At 33.4% G+C, this 16,175-nt stretch overlaps 1 protein-coding gene across 3 annotated transcripts in view; it reads right to left on the bottom strand.

Annotated features, from left to right (window-relative positions):
• FAM172A (family with sequence similarity 172 member A) overlaps positions 1-16,175 on the bottom strand; it is a 501,056-nt gene that overhangs the window by 443,996 nt on the left and 40,885 nt on the right. The window contains exon 2 of one of the 3 annotated variants that reach the window (XM_031967603.1): positions 14,985-15,103. The exons of the other annotated variants lie outside the window; for them this stretch is intronic. The gene's annotated coding sequence lies outside the window, so the exon portion shown is untranslated. The remainder of the gene's footprint in view (positions 1-14,984; positions 15,104-16,175) is intronic. 3 annotated transcript variants of the gene reach the window in all.

Here is a 16,175-nt window from a genome sequence, read left to right on the forward strand (position 1 = left end):
AAAATACACAGCAAAGAACAAAGGAAAACCTACAAGAAAGCAAAGAAAAAATGGACAGTTCTCAATACAATGTCTTCTATTATTATATATGCTTTCTTGAAAATGGAAATTTATTGTTATATATTTTGAATCCTCTCTTATGCTCTGTGGTGAACATAATATTTTTTCTTTTTCTAATTTTTTGAAAACAGAATAATTAACCCTGTAAAATTGAGTATTTTCAGAAACTTGACAAAATAGATAATCTTCAAAAACTTCTGATAAAAAGACCAAAGCTGAACTCCAGGAGCTCAAATATAAACACACAATTCCAAGAAAACCTAAAAATGTAAAGTTATTTGAACAATTAAAAAGAATTGTGTGATGATCCAAAGCAAACTTTCTAATAAGGGAGAAAGAAATAAAGTTCCCCTTCAGAATGTTATTGCCTTTAAAAGGTATTGAGGTCATTAAATAAGAAAAGCAGAACCTGAGCATGGATTAGTTATATTTTTAGGGTTTTATGAGGGAAAAGAGAAGAGAATCAAATCATCATTAAGCACTCACTATGCACTAGGCTTTGCTAAGGGCTGAGGATACAAAGAAAGGTAAAAATAATTTCCTCAGGAAGTTCACAGTCTAATTAGATAAACAACATGTAAACAACTATGTACCCACAAGATATACATGGGATAAAATGGTACTAATTGCTGAAAGAAGGCAATCAATAGTAGTAAGGGAACCAGGAAAAACTTATTACTTTTTTTTAGATTTGAAAAAAGCCAGGGAAATTAGCAGTTAAAAGGTAAGGAGGATGAGAATTCCAGACACAGAGGACAAATAAATGAGAGTTGGCTGACAGTATGGAGAGCAATGTGGGCTTGGTGGGGGAAGGGAGAAGGACTAGCAATAGCAATGCCAAAAAAAAATAGCATTTGAAACATTTTAAAAGCAGAGAAGATAATAGAATAAACTTGAGGAAGTACAAACAACCTGGACAATTTTTAAACTGAGTAAAATTTACTATATGCTTTTTAAAAAAGTAAACAGTATGAAATGGAGACACAAGTTTTATATAAACCTCTATATGTTTGCTATGTATAGATGGAAGTTTGCTTTTTTTGAAGGGTGGGGAATGTTAAGCTCTGAATAAAAAAAACAGGGGGAGCATAAAATAATACAATCAACAGGATCTGAATAGGGTGGTGTTTCTAAATAGAGTAAACCACAGAGAAGAAAAAGTTGTTGAAAGATAACAGGGAGAGAATGTGCAAACGATGCTCAGATAGTAGGTGCCTAACCAGTCAAGGATGAGAGGTGTATTCACCTAGTGGAAAGAGTGGCAATATATTGAGATTTTAAGATAGAAGGCTATGAGATAAAAACATCTATTATGAAAAGCAATTTGTTAACAATATAATGGGATTTTACTAGGCAAAATGAAAAAGAAAGACTTCTTCCTTTAAAGATGAAACTCAGGTATCAATTTATGCATAAAGCCTTTCCTGTCTTCCAAAATTCTAGGGCCTTTACTCTTACTTTATGCTTATGTTAATTTGAATTTCTGCTCCTCAAGGAAATAGATGGCTAAATGGCAAGAGTCTGTGTGTCATGTTCCTCTCCCAAGGCAGAGGATTATTCATTCATATACCTTCCTGCTCAACAAAGGTAGATTTCTTTCCCTTATCATGTTAAATTGACTGGGAATGAGGTGTTAAAAAGAAGGAGATGAGAGTAAAGTCTTGATCTTGGGCCTTGTAGTCAACCTGGGCACCAGATGGCCAGAGACAGGTAGGAGTAACAAATTTCAAGGTTTTAGGATTGGGAATGGGAGGTGAGGGTGGAATGTAGAGCTAGGGCACTGTGTAGAATAGAGAGATAAGATGAAGAACTTACAGGAATATGTGAATTATTTTTCTGTATTTTATTTTCATTATTTCTCTGTTTCCCCTCCAGAGGTATAATAAATGACCTTTCTGCTTTATATTTTGAGTGATCTCTGAATAGTCATTTTGGGTAAGGGTCTTCTATATCCCACACAGCACCAGTTCTATAATGATTCCAGCTTTACCACAAGTGGTGAATCATCAAAGCAGAAGTCCTTTCTTTTTCTGAAAAGACTGAAATCCACATGGAGGTTTATTATAGACTGAGTAGAAGACAGAAGGCCCTAATTGGCTGAGCAATAGTGGTTTATTCCAGCATGGTGGATTCTCAGAATATTAGATGAAATATATCCCAGAAGAAGATTTAAAGAAGACATGATAAGAGTCAGAACAGGATGTGACTCTTAACAAGATGCTCCAGAGCCTAGGAGGTTCTTCCTCCTCACTAGCCTCCCTTAAAACCCTCAACTTCCAATAAAATACCACTCAGGAGCCACATCTTTGGGATTTAAACACCAGTGAAGATTCAATTAAGGAAGAAGTTATTTTAAAACAGAGTAGTCAATAGGAGACATTTCCAAGAAGCAAACATTTAGCAGTGAGAAGCAACAAGGTATAAAGGATAGTTCTTGAAATAGGAAAACCTGGGCTCAAATCCTACCTCCAACACTTACTAGTCTGGTGATTCTAGGAAAATCACCTAACCTCTCTACACCTCAATTTCAAGAGGGTTTAATTTGATAACCTCTTAAATTCTTTCCAACTCTAAATTTAGGATTCTATATCCTACATGGACTCTTTTCTTCAGTTAATGAGTGTTCTTTCTCTCTCAGTCTTTCCATACATGTTGTATTGAACCACTATTCTTGAATAGTGCTTAGTACAGAGTGCTTAGTACACAGTACTGAGTGAAATGAATTGACAAGAAGACTTAGACACAGGAAGTGATGTACATTGTTAAAAGGTATGTCCACATCAATAAAATCACAAATCCACTGAATATTATAGGCTTAAATTTCTTGATTACTTTCATTTTCAAAAACTACAATAGTCAGGATTTATTTTTCTAAATTTCCAATAGGGCAGAAATTCCTTAAAGGGAGGATCTTAATTCCAAAGGACCCATGGTGGAAAATGCTATCCATTTTCAGAAAAGAAATTGATGAAGTATGAATGCATATTAAAACTTTTTTTCCACTTTCTTTTTCATGGAGTTTTTATGTGTTTTATTTTGAAATATGGATAATGTGGAAATGAGAGATAATATCATGTGGCTTACCTTCTCAAAAGATAAGGACAGATGGGAGGCATGGACAAAATTTGGAACTCAAAATTTTTACAACTGAATGTTTTAAAATTTTTAATTTAATTGGAAAATATTTAACAAAATAAAACAAGTCTTATTTTTTTTTAAGGCAGAATCTTCCTATTGCCAGCTTTTTTTGTGCATACTTGCACATAAAAAGGAGTAAATGTTTATTAGATGGAATTAAAATTAAAAAAGGAAACACATTTATAATTTTGAAAACATGAGATGGCCTTGTTTTATTCTTTTTTACATCATGCTTATAAAAAAGCCTAACAATTTCTAAAGGAAGAAGATATATATGAATAATGATAATAAATATGAATTATAAATTTTAAGATTATTAAGACAAATATATATGTGCATAGATGTACATAAATATACTAATCCTCAGAATAAAACCCTACAAAGTAAGCATTATTATTATTCACATTTTATAGTAAGGAAAACTGAGACAAAAAGAGGGTAAGTAATTTTCCAGGATCACATAGTGTATTAGGTCAAATTTTCCCGACTCCAGGTCCCAGTACTCTATCCAAGGCTCCATCTAGCTGCCTCCTATAAGTGATTAGGGTAATGATCAAACTAAGAGAAGGAAGAATGGTTTTTATGTAACTGAGCTACTTAATAAATATATCTTATACCACTACACATCTGTGAGATTGGCTAAGATGACAGGAAAAGATAATAACAAATGTTGGAGGGAATTGGGAAAACTGGGATACTAATACATTGTTGGTGGAACTGTGAACAGATCTAACCATTCTGGAGAGCAGTTTGGAACTATGCTCAAAAAGTTATCAAACTGTGCATTCCCTTTGATCCAGCAGTGTTTCTACTGGGAGTATATCTCAAAGAGATCCTAAAGGAAGGAAAGGGACCCACATGTGCAAAAATGTTTGTGCAGCCCTTTTTGTAATGGCAAGTAACTGGAAACTGAGTGGATGTCCATCATTTGGAGAATGGCTGAATAAATTGTAGTATATGAATGCCATGGAATATTACTGTTCTATAAGAAACAACCAGCAGGATAATTTCAGAGAGCCTTAGAACTGAAGCTAAGTGACATGAACAGAACCAAGAGATCATCATACACAACAACAACAAGATTATATGATGATCAATTCTGATGGACGTGGCTCTCTTCAATATTGAGATGATTCAAACCAGTTCCACTTATGCAGTGATGAAGAAAGCCATCTACATCCAGAGAGAGAACCATGGGTACAAAGTATGGAACACAACATAGCATTCTCACTTTTTCTGTTGTTATTTGTTTGCATTTTGTTTTCTTTCTCAGTTTTTCTTTTTCTCCCTTCTTGATTTGATTTTTCTTGTGCAACAAGGTAACTGTATAAATATGTATACATATATTGGGAAAAAAAAACAGATATATCTTAAATTCACCTTTGACTAGGCTTAAAGAAGAATCTCTGGAAAGAGTAATTTAGGAAAGTAATTCTCTAGATTATACTGAAAATTAAATAACAATTGTTCATTGGAAATTCTTTACCTCCCCAACTCAAGAGAATTTTCAGCTTCCCTTTAATGTGTAGTCTCCCCATTAAAATGTAAACTCCTTGATAGAAGAGATTATTTTTCTCTTTGCTTATACGAGTATCCCCAGTGTTTATTAGTGCTTAATAAATGCTTGTTGACTTGTGGAATTTTGTCTTTTGGAATATTACAAATTATAACTCCAAAACGTATATGACAGACTTTCAAAGGCAGCAGAGAAATATATCCCTTTGTATTTTCTCTCTAAACAGTTAAAATTAGAATACTCAAATTTATAAATATGTATCTTGTGAGTTTGTGACCAAAACACAAAGACACAGAATTTTTGTCTTCTACATTAAAAAAAAAAAATTTAAGTAACTACTACAAGTCGAGTACCACTGTAGATAAAAGATCAAAGTCTTTGGCCAAACAATCCTCATCCTCACATAGCTTATATTCTCTTAAAAGAGACAATATAGTCCAAAAAGATGTGAAATTGTTATCTCCAAACCTATAATACATTTCTAAAGGAAGATTCTAAAATTCAAAACACAGAAGAGAACAAAAGCAAGGCTAGAAAGAATGACAAACAAGCAGGACAGGCAGCTATGAAAGCTACAACTTGAATTTATTATATATTTTAAAAGAAAAAGCAAGCTGTACACAATAGGGATCTAGAGTAGCATGTGCAATCTTCTTTTTTTCTGTTCTACTATGCATATGGAAATGCCCATTTTATTCAGTGTTTGTTATGTTTTATTAAAAAGATAATTTAAAAAAAGATTTGTAATGGTATTTTTTTAAAACAATCTTATAAAGAAGCAACCTGCTGCAGACTTGTAATAATAAAGCTGATCACTGACAATTTTATATCCTTTTAAGGTTCACAAAGTGTTTATTACATTATCTCTTCTCATCAATGAATTATCTTCAAAAACAACTCTTTGAGGTAATAACTATTATTATATCTATTTTATAGAAGAGATATTGAGTCATTTGAGTCTAAGAAAACCTCCTAAGATGGACAAAGAAGATATAATTGTTTAATCCTCATATTAGAGAAAATTAGGTAAATTGTGTAAAATCAAATGATTAATTAGCAGCAGATATGGGATTAAAACGAGAAATTCTCATTTGGGGCAACAATAAACACCAAGAAATGGAAACTAAGGTGGGTACCTCAATTGGGGGATGGCTACACAAATTATGGTACAGTATATGAATGTAAGGTAATAATGTTATGTCACAAGAAATGACAAATGGTATAGTTTCAGAGAAATCTAGAAAGACTTGTATAAAATAATGCAGAAGGAAGTGAGTAAAACCAAGAGAACAATTTATTAAAGAATAAAACTGTAAGCACAACTCTGTATGACTTAAAGATCAATGCAATGATATCTAATGATCAGTTCCAAAAGATAATGATATATGCTACTTACCTAACTAAATATGCAGGATGAGATGTATTTGGAGCCATGGCTTATGCAGGAATTTATTTAGCTAGACTAATTATTTGTGGAAAGAGAATTGATCTCTTTTCTTCTTCTTTTCAGTGGCGGGGTGGGGGGGAGATGGGAATAGAGAAAAAAATAAGCCTTCAAAAATTGAAAAGAATTTCCAATATTTCTCTGTTGTTACCAATAGTCGGTGGAACAATGGTTATTCACTATTTATTTTATCTATTTTACTTAATCCACCAAACAATATTTACTGAATACTAGTATATGCAAGAAATTATATGGGCCAATAATGTGACAGTCTTGAGTAGTTGATTTAAGATTTTAAAAGATCTGAGTGCAAATCCCACCTCTGAATAGTTGTGTGACCATAGGCAAATCACTGTCATAAATCTCCCTTATTCTGAGTTTATTCATCTGAAAAATAAGAATAATATTATCTACTCTACCTGCCCCTCAAGTAAATACTGTAAAGTTTAATTGAAATATTGTAGACAAAGTCTTTTGCAACCCAAAACCATTATATAAATGTCTGCTATTATGAGGTATTGTGTGGAATTCAATTCAACAAGTACTTTATTAAGGACTATTTATGTGCACAGCATAATGCTAGGCACTGAAAACATGCAAATTTAGATAAGGCATTATCTAGGTCCAGTCAGACTTTGGAGTCTAATGAAGGTAAACAATACATATAGATACAAAATACTGTAATAACTGCACTAAAAATGTCAAGTGAATTACTGTTTGAAGAACCCAGAAGGAAAATACAATATGAACTACAGAACCAGAGAAGGTATGTAAGATAGATTTAAATATAGTTAAATGATTATAGAATCATACATCTAGAGAGGGAAGGATTACCAGGAACCATTATTTTAGAGATGAGGCAATTGAGGTTCAGAATGGATGAATGACTCGCCCTTAGTTACACAAGTAGTAAGTATCAGAGCCAGATTTGAACTTACTAACTCCTCATTCAGTGACGTTTCACTATACTACTTGCCTCCTACTTTCATCTTTACTAAAAGGGAAAATTGATGTATTCAATAGAGAAAGAGGATGAGGAAAAATATTCTAGGGACAGAGAATATCATAAATAACAGTACAGATATGATAAAGGCCAAACTTATTTGGGGAAAAGAATTTTTCTAGACCAAATAGTAGTCAACATATGAATATCAGTCAGCTAGAACTGAAAGCTGCATCAGATAGGAAAAGCAGAGGCATCCTGAATGCCTGGCAGGAAAAAATGCTTAACTTCATTCAGAAGAAATGAGAGACAGACACAGACACTGAAACATAGCCAAGACAAAGAAATGAATTTACATATCTATTGTTTCTAGAAGTGATATGAAGGATATATTAGAGAAAATAAAGTACAGACAGGAAGGAAGACTTGGTAACAATGTAAATGAGAGATGACAAGGCAAATGAGAATGATGATTATAACACAGAAAAGAAGTAACAGAGAAATCTGAATCTATAAGGGGAAGGTATAAAGGAAGAAATTAAAAGGTTGGTCTTGAAAATTGAACTGAATTTGCCTATGGAATACATAGATTTTTTTAAATGTCCTGTGGGCAACTAGATACAGAAATCTGCTCCCTACTTTCAGAGGAAACAAAGAGCTGTGGGCTGAAACATAGATAATGCTCTCATCTCAGGCTTCAGGAAGAAGAGAAGCCAAAAAGAGAGAAAGAGAGAAAGCAGGGTCAAAGAGGTAGGAGGAAAACTAGGAAAACGTAATGTCAGGAAGTCAGAGAATGAAAGAGTTAATCAACATTGTCAGATGCTAAGGATAATCAAGGTTTTCATTGTTAAGTCCTCAAGGTTCTTGGAGAGAGAAATGTTAACAGAGTGGCTGGGGAAGAAAGCAGACTGCAAAAAGAAAAGAAGAAAATGAAAGGTAAGAAAATCAATTCATTAGCACATATGTGCTGACTATGTAAGCAAACTATAAAATACTATATTGGTCAAAAAGTAATCACAGATGAGTTTAAAAAGAAATAATATTCAGCTAACAAATGCCTCAGTAGCATATCTTAGGGAAAAGTCAGTGGCATATTCAAAATGGAAATGACATAATAATAAAACAATTAAAGAAAACTAAAGTGAAAATGTAATCTATCCAACAGTTGGAGAGTTGCAAGAATTGGCAGAAAAACCAAGTGAGAACATATTAATGTTTCTATATTAATACAAGAGGGACTTTTTTTTAAAAAAGATAGATGACTTGGAATGTCTGACAAAATGAGGGATCATGTTAGAAATCTGACAGGATAATAGCCAGTTAAGTCAGGACTAAGGACAAGCAGACTGCAACAGAAGGTTCAACATAAAAAAGTGAGAATTTTTTTTTAAATCAATCAATAAGCACTTATTAAGCATCTATCACGTATGAGGAACTGCACTAAGCTCTAAAGATACAAAGACAAATAATAAAAAGCTCCTTTTTTCAGTTAGTTTACATTCTATTGAAATAAACATGTGTATATATATACAAATAAAAAATAGATATAAGGTGAATGGTGAGAAGGAAATCAGAAGTCTGGGAAATCAGGAAAAGTCTTAAGTAAAACGTGGCACTTTAGCTGAGTCCAGAAGAAAACCAAGGATTCTAAGAGGAGGAATTGAGGGATTTAGAGGATAACTACCGCAAAGTCATGGAAGCAATCAATGGAACATCATGTATGAGGAACAATAAAGTCAGTTTGGTTGGATTGCAGATTGTAAAACAGAGAATAATGGGTAATAAGGCTAGAAAAGTAAGGAGGGACTAAATTATCAAGGAATGCCAAATAAAAAATTTTATATAAACTCTTCTAGAGATAGCAGGGAGTCGCTGATGTTCATTGAAAAGAAGTGTGGTAGACTTTAAGTAAATCATTCTAGAAGAAAATAGAAACATAGAAGGTAGACTAGAGTGAGGGAAAGACCTGGATCAGAGAAACCAATAAAAAGATTTCTGCAATAGTCCAAGTCAAAAGTGATAAAAGCCTGAAATATGGTTGTAGCTATGTGAATCAAGAGTAGACAGAAAAGATATTATGGAGAATCCTAAAGTTATATAATTTAAGTCCCAAAAATAAACAATTAGTTGACAAAGAAAACATGAGACAAAAAAGAGGTTTTAATGTTTTGGACTACATGGCCTCTAAAGATCTTTTTAACTCTGAAATTCTGTGATTCTTAGAATAAAAATAAATGAAATCTAAATTATTCTCACTTTAAGAATGAATCAATGAAACAAATATATCAAAAGAAATTCTATAATTTTCAGTCAAGATGACTATCTGATAATTTTTAACTAATTCCAATAAAAAAACAAAAAAATGACATACCAGACCAAATAGTAATCTACTAATACTAATCTAAGACCCTACAACAATTTATGCCAACCTAGGAGCACATAAAAAGCCCATAAAAAATTGGAAAGAAGGCCTCGCCAGCAAAACAAATGACCCCACTCAGGCAAAACAGATAGTAGCTTCCATGGTAGGACTTTTAGTCTTCAAGGAGTAAGTAAGTAAATGTAATAAAAAAAATAATAAATCAAGTCTAGTTCCTGAGATATAGATGATCACGCAGAAAATTTGCTTTGCTCCAGCATACTCTATACAATTACAGACCAGGAGAGAAAAGGGCTTATTCCCCCAAAAAAGACCAGGGTGTGTAGAAAATGACCAAAATCCTTAGAAGCCACCAGTAATGGAGTAACCAATGTGAGTATGTCAACACTTGGACTGGAATACTCCAGTTTTCTAAAGTTTCTACTCTTCTATATTCCCTAAGACACCATAAGGGACATAGAAGATCTAGTGCTTTAAACTCATAAGTAAATGATGTAGGAGGACTGAAAAAGGGGAAGACAGGAAATTGCTGACACAGAAGTCAGCAGAAAAATCCAGGGCACTCAGGATAAAAACAAGGGCAGATTACCCCATTCAAAAGGAAAGCAGTGGGGAGAGACTGATCCCACAATGCCCCCAATTCAAGAGCAATCACCACAATATATAATTGCAGATCCAGAGATACTCAAAAAAAAATACATTCTAGAAAGTATTATTATAATAACTTCAACAAAGATTCAAGGGAGGAATTTTCTACTGATATTATGCATACTTAAGAAACATAAAGCAAGATATTTTTTTTTTTATGAAACAAAAGTTTTAGAGCAAACAATTGGAAAAAGAATAAACAGCTTAATATCATATGTAATGGGGATAAACTGCAACCATTCCCAATAAAATCAGGAGTGAAACAAGGTTGCCCACTATCACCATTACTATTCAATATGGTATTAGAAATGATGGCTTCGGCAATAAGAGTTGAGAAAGAGATGAAAGGAATTTAGAGTAGGTAATGAGGAAACCAAATTATCACTCTTTGCTGAGGATATGATTGTATACTTAGAGAACCCCAGAGAGTCTACTAAAAAGCTATTAGAAATAATCCACACTTTTAGCAAACTTGCAGGATACAAAATAAAACCACATAAGTCATCATTATTCTTATATATCACTAACAAAATCCAACAGTTAGGGATACAAAGAGAAATTCCATTTAAAGTAACTACTGACAGTATAAAATATTTAGGAATCTATCTGCCAAGGGAAAATCAAAAACTATATGGGCAAAACTAAAACTCTTTCCACATAAATAAAGTCAGTATAATCAACTGGAAAAATATTAAATACTCTTGGATTGGGCAAGCAAATATAATAAAGATGACAATACTGCACAAACTAATCTATTTAGCACTACACCAATCAGACTCCTAAAAAACTATTTTAATGACCTAGAAAAAATGACAACAAAGTTCATATGGAAAAACAAAAGGTCAAGAATTTTAAGAGAACTAATGAAAAAAAAAATCAAATGAAGGTGCCTAGCTGTACCAGATCTAAAATTATATTATAAACCAGTGGTTATCAAAACCATTTGGTATTGGCTAAGAAATAGACTAATTGATCAATGGAATAGGTTAGGTTCAAAGGACAAAATAGTCAATAACTTTAATAATCTAGTGTTTGACAAACCCAAAAATTCTAGCTTTTGGGATAAGAACTCACTGTTTGATAAAAACTGCTGGGAAAATTCAAAATTAGTATGGCAGAAACTAGGCATTGACCCACATTTAACACTGTACACCAAGATAAGGTCAAAATGGATTCATGACCTAGGCATAAAGAATGAGATTATAAATAAATTAGAAGAACATAGGATAGTTTACCTCTCAGACCTGTGGAAGAGGAAGGAATTTATGACCAAAGAAGAACTAGAGACCATTATTGATCAAAATAGAAAATTTTGATTATATCAAATTGAAGTTTTTGTACAAACAAAACTAATGCAGACAAGATTAGAAGAGAAGCAATAAACTGGGAAAACATTTTTATAGTCAGAGGTTCTAATAAAGGCCTCATTTTCAAAATATAGAGAGAATTGAATCTAATTTATAAAAAATCAAGCCATTTTCCAATTGATAAATGGTCAAAGGATATGAACAGACAATTCTCAGATGAAGAAATTTAAACTATTTCTAGCCATATGAAAAGATGCTCCAAGTCATTATTAATCAAAGAAATGCAAATTAAGATAACTCTGAGATACCACTACACACCTGTCAGATTGGCTAGAATGACAAGGAAAGATGATTTGGAATGTTGGAGGCACTGTGGGAAAACTGGTACATGGATACATTGTTGGTGGAATTGTGAATACATCCAACCATTCTGGAGAGCAATTTGGAACTATGCTCAAAAAGCTATCAAACTGTGCATACCCTTTGACCCAGCAGTATTACTACTGGGCTTATAGTTCAAATAGATCTTAAAGAAGGGAAAGGGACCTATATGTGCAAGAATGTTTGTGGCAGACCTCTTTGTAGTGGCCAGAAACTGGAAACTGAGTGGATGCCCATCAATTGGAGAATGGCTGAATAAATTGTGGTATATGAATATATTATGGAATATTATTGTTCTGTAAAAAATGCCCAACAGGATGATTTTAGAAAGGCCTGGAGAGACACTTACATGAACTGATGCTGAGTGAAATGAGCAGGACCATTATATACTTCAACAACAATACTATATGATGATCAATTCTGATGGACGTGGCCTTCTTCAACAATGAAATGAACCAAATCAGTTCCAATAGAGTAGTAATGAATTGAACCCAGTTACACCCAGCGAAAGAACTCTGGGAAATGAGTATGAATCACTACATAGAATTCCTAATCCCTCTATTTTTGTCCACCTGCATTTTTTATTTCCTTCACAGGTTAATTGTACACTATTTCAAAGTCCCATTCTTTTTGTACAACAAAATAACTGTATGGACATGTGTGTGTGTATATATATATATATATATATATATATATATATATATATAGTATTTAACATATATAACATGTATTGGTCAATCTGCCATCTAGGGGAGGGGGTGGAGGAAAGAAGGGGAAAAGTTGGAACAAAAGGTTTTGCGATTTTCAATGCTGAAAAATTACCTATGCATATGTCTTGTAAATAAAAAGCTATAATAAAAAAACGAACTTCTGAGCAAATAACTTTGTTATGGGCCAAAATTCTGTACTTAAAACAAGGATTCTTACAAGATGTTAAGTCAGTGGAATTGAAAATACAATGGTTATCTAGTTTAGCATGGTGATTACTAGTTCTCTAATTCAATACATGTACTTAGTACTTAATATAGTTCCACAAGATTCACACTTATGATAATGTAATTAGAATAGAGCATATAAAGCTGGGACAAACTCAGCCAGAGTCAGAGCCGGACAAGACAAGAGGACTGGAGACGGGAGCTCAAGTTCTGGGAGCCAAGGAGAGACAGATTCATTCAATCTTCATCAGTTTCATGGTGGCTGACCTGTCCTCCTGCTCCCCCCACTGAGACCAAGGCCTATCTGAAGGGACTGAAGAAAGTTAACCAGGCCCCAAGCAAGAAAACTAGATTGTGAAGGAGATAATAAAGGATTTGGACTTTAACACCTGGCTATTCTTGTGGTGATTACTCAACTGAAACCAAGGCTGGTCCAGAGACCTCCAGAAAACCAAGCAGAACACCACATAACTTAACCTCTCTGGTGACTCAGTTTCCTCATTCTTAAAAGAAAGAGAACTGGACTATATGATCGCTAAGTTCTTTCCAGCTACATGACTCTAAAACCTATGAAAATAAAAGTAGAAAAAGAGAAAGAGGGGAAAAATATACATGTGCACACACATACAAATACACATGTATAGACATACTCTATAGAGAGACACAGATGTCTGTGCATGAATATACATACATATAAGACATGTGTCTTATATGTGTGTACACACACACATGCAATGCCTTCCCCTTTTTGATTTTAGGATTTTTTTCTCTACTTTAATGCATATTAGTTTAAGCAATCATCACCAAACATATTCATTACTATGTAAAGAAATCCAGAGCACAGTTCAGGTTAAAGAGGATTCCCTGTGAATGGTAGAGATCTATGAATAATCATGTTTTTTTTTGTTTGTTTTTTATTATTATAACTTTTTATTGACAGTCCATAAGCATGGGTAATTTTTTACATTATCCCTTGCACTCAACTTCTCTTCCGACTTTTCCCTTCCCTCCCTCCACCCACTCCCCTAGATGGCAGGTAGTCTTATACATGTTAAATATGTTATAGAATATTTTAAATACAACATATGTATGTAGAACTGAACAGTTCTCTTGTTGCACAGGAAGAATTGGATTCAGAAGGTAAAAATAACCTGGGAAGAAAAACAAGAATACAAACAGTTCACACTCATTTCCCAATGTTCCTTTTCTGGGTGTAGCTGATTCTGCCCATCATTGATCAATTGGAACTGAATTAGATCTTCCCTTTGCTGAAGGTATCCACTTCCATCAGAATACATCCTCATACAGTGTTGTTGTTGAAGTGTATAATGATGTATAATGATCTCCTAGTTCTGCTTATTTCATTCAGCATCAGTTCATGTAAGTCTTTCCAAGCCTCTCTATGGGTAATCATGTTTTAAAATAACATTGCAAAGATCACCTCAAGCCCCATAACATTGCAAAGTCTTCTAAAAAGTATGTGTAAGCACTCAAAGGGATTTAGCCTAACCTTTCTGATGGAAAAGAAAAAACTAATTATGAATATCCATTGCTCATATTACAACATACATTTAAGCTTTATAGATTTTGTGTTTACTCATATACAGAATCTGTATGTGTCTGAAAGAGAAAGAGAGATAAAGAGAGACAGAGAGAAACAGAGAAATAGACAGAGATTATATAGTACCTATGGACTATAAGTTGAGTCCAGAATTAAATGATAAGGAAGACACAAGATCCCTCCCCACCAAGATTATCATATAATACATCTTTTTAAAACAAAATTCTATAAAAATATAGACTACAACACTTTGAAGAAATAACAATGAATATCAAACAAAGAGCAACAAAGAGGTATGTGCTGTAGATAATAGGTTGCAACATAAAACCAGTGAAGTATGTTATCGATGAAGAACAGAAATAAAAGAAGTCATCAAGAAATCACATAAAAAGAAGAGAAGAGAAGCTGACAACAGAGCCAGAATGCCCCAGTAAACTGAAAATGTTGGGGAACAAATGAGGAATACAACCAGTATGCCTGGTGGACACCTTGTCTTGAACTATAGACAAAAGTAGCAAAGGATCAGCAGAAATGATTATGTTGCAATCTATATCATTAAAGAAAACTTCCAAACAGATGTGATATTATATACATTTAAGTATTTTCATTTCCAAGAAAATTTCACTACAACAAAACAATAAGGAAATTAAATAGCACTAAGGTCTACTTACATCACTCACTGCTCAAAGATCTGCCCTCTGTCCAAGTCCAAACACCTCGGATTGGCTTTCTGTTACAATATACCTCCAAATCCACCTCAATCTAATGTCAGATACTATTATATATTATCCTAAGAATACAAAGGCAGAAAGTGCAAATGTGAGTTTGAAATCAAATGCTGCTGTTTATTACCTGTGAGACTGTGTAAAAATTCTTGACTACAGTTTTCTAATATACAAAACAAGCAACTTGCACTAAGTGATATTTGAGGTTGAACTTTAAATCTATTAACCCATGATTTTTTTTTTAATTATACTACTCCTGTCTTGCCTTCATTTCTCTTTCCATATTGGAAAGACCAGAACCCATCCAGGCTATTTGAAGATTCAACTGTTCAACCAGTTTATATGAGATATGAATCAATAACTCTATTCCTTCTACTAAAACTAAAGACTATCATACCTTACCACAGCCTTGCAGGTACTCTAAAATCTGATCTCCTGAGAAAAACCAAAAATGAATCATGTCATCTACCCTACAGAACGTTGAGCACTTCTGAGTCTTTCTACCCATCTTGTAGCTGAACTTTCTTTTGTATGTTTTTTCTCCAACTGCTTCTCCAATAAAAATGCTTTCTCTGAGTTTTCTTGACTATCTTTTTCTATTTATATTTCCAGCATTTAGCATAATCCTTAATACACAGTAAGAGCTTACTGAATTCTTTTTCATTCATTCACTCAACTATCATCCACATTGGACGGTACGATCCTTTGGCGGCAAAAGACAATGTCATATCTGTATCTGTTATTCCTTCAGATCCTAACATTGAACATTATATATAGGAGAAGATTAATAAATGTTTGTTGATGAATGAATGTTGTTCACCATAAAGGAATTTTATCTACAATATACTTCATTTCAGCAATTAAACTAACTGAAAACATTAAATATTATTAAACATCCTAAGTAAAATGACTGCAGTTTAAGGTAAGCTGACATCCACCAAATGTCTAGCCTATTGTCTCATGGAGAAAAGATTAGTAAACTTTTTTAGTCAATTATGTGTTTTTCTGTCACAAATAACTGCCACACACCAGGCAGGCAAGTCAACCTACATAAAGCAGCAAGATATTCTTGAAAAAGATGCAAAAGGTAGCTTGTGACAGGCAATTCAAACCAGCATCACAAAATTAACCTCCATC

The sequence above is a fragment of the Sarcophilus harrisii genome, chromosome 1, assembly GCF_902635505.1.
Source record: "Sarcophilus harrisii chromosome 1, mSarHar1.11, whole genome shotgun sequence".
NCBI classification, from domain to species: Eukaryota; Metazoa; Chordata; class Mammalia; order Dasyuromorphia; family Dasyuridae; genus Sarcophilus; species Sarcophilus harrisii.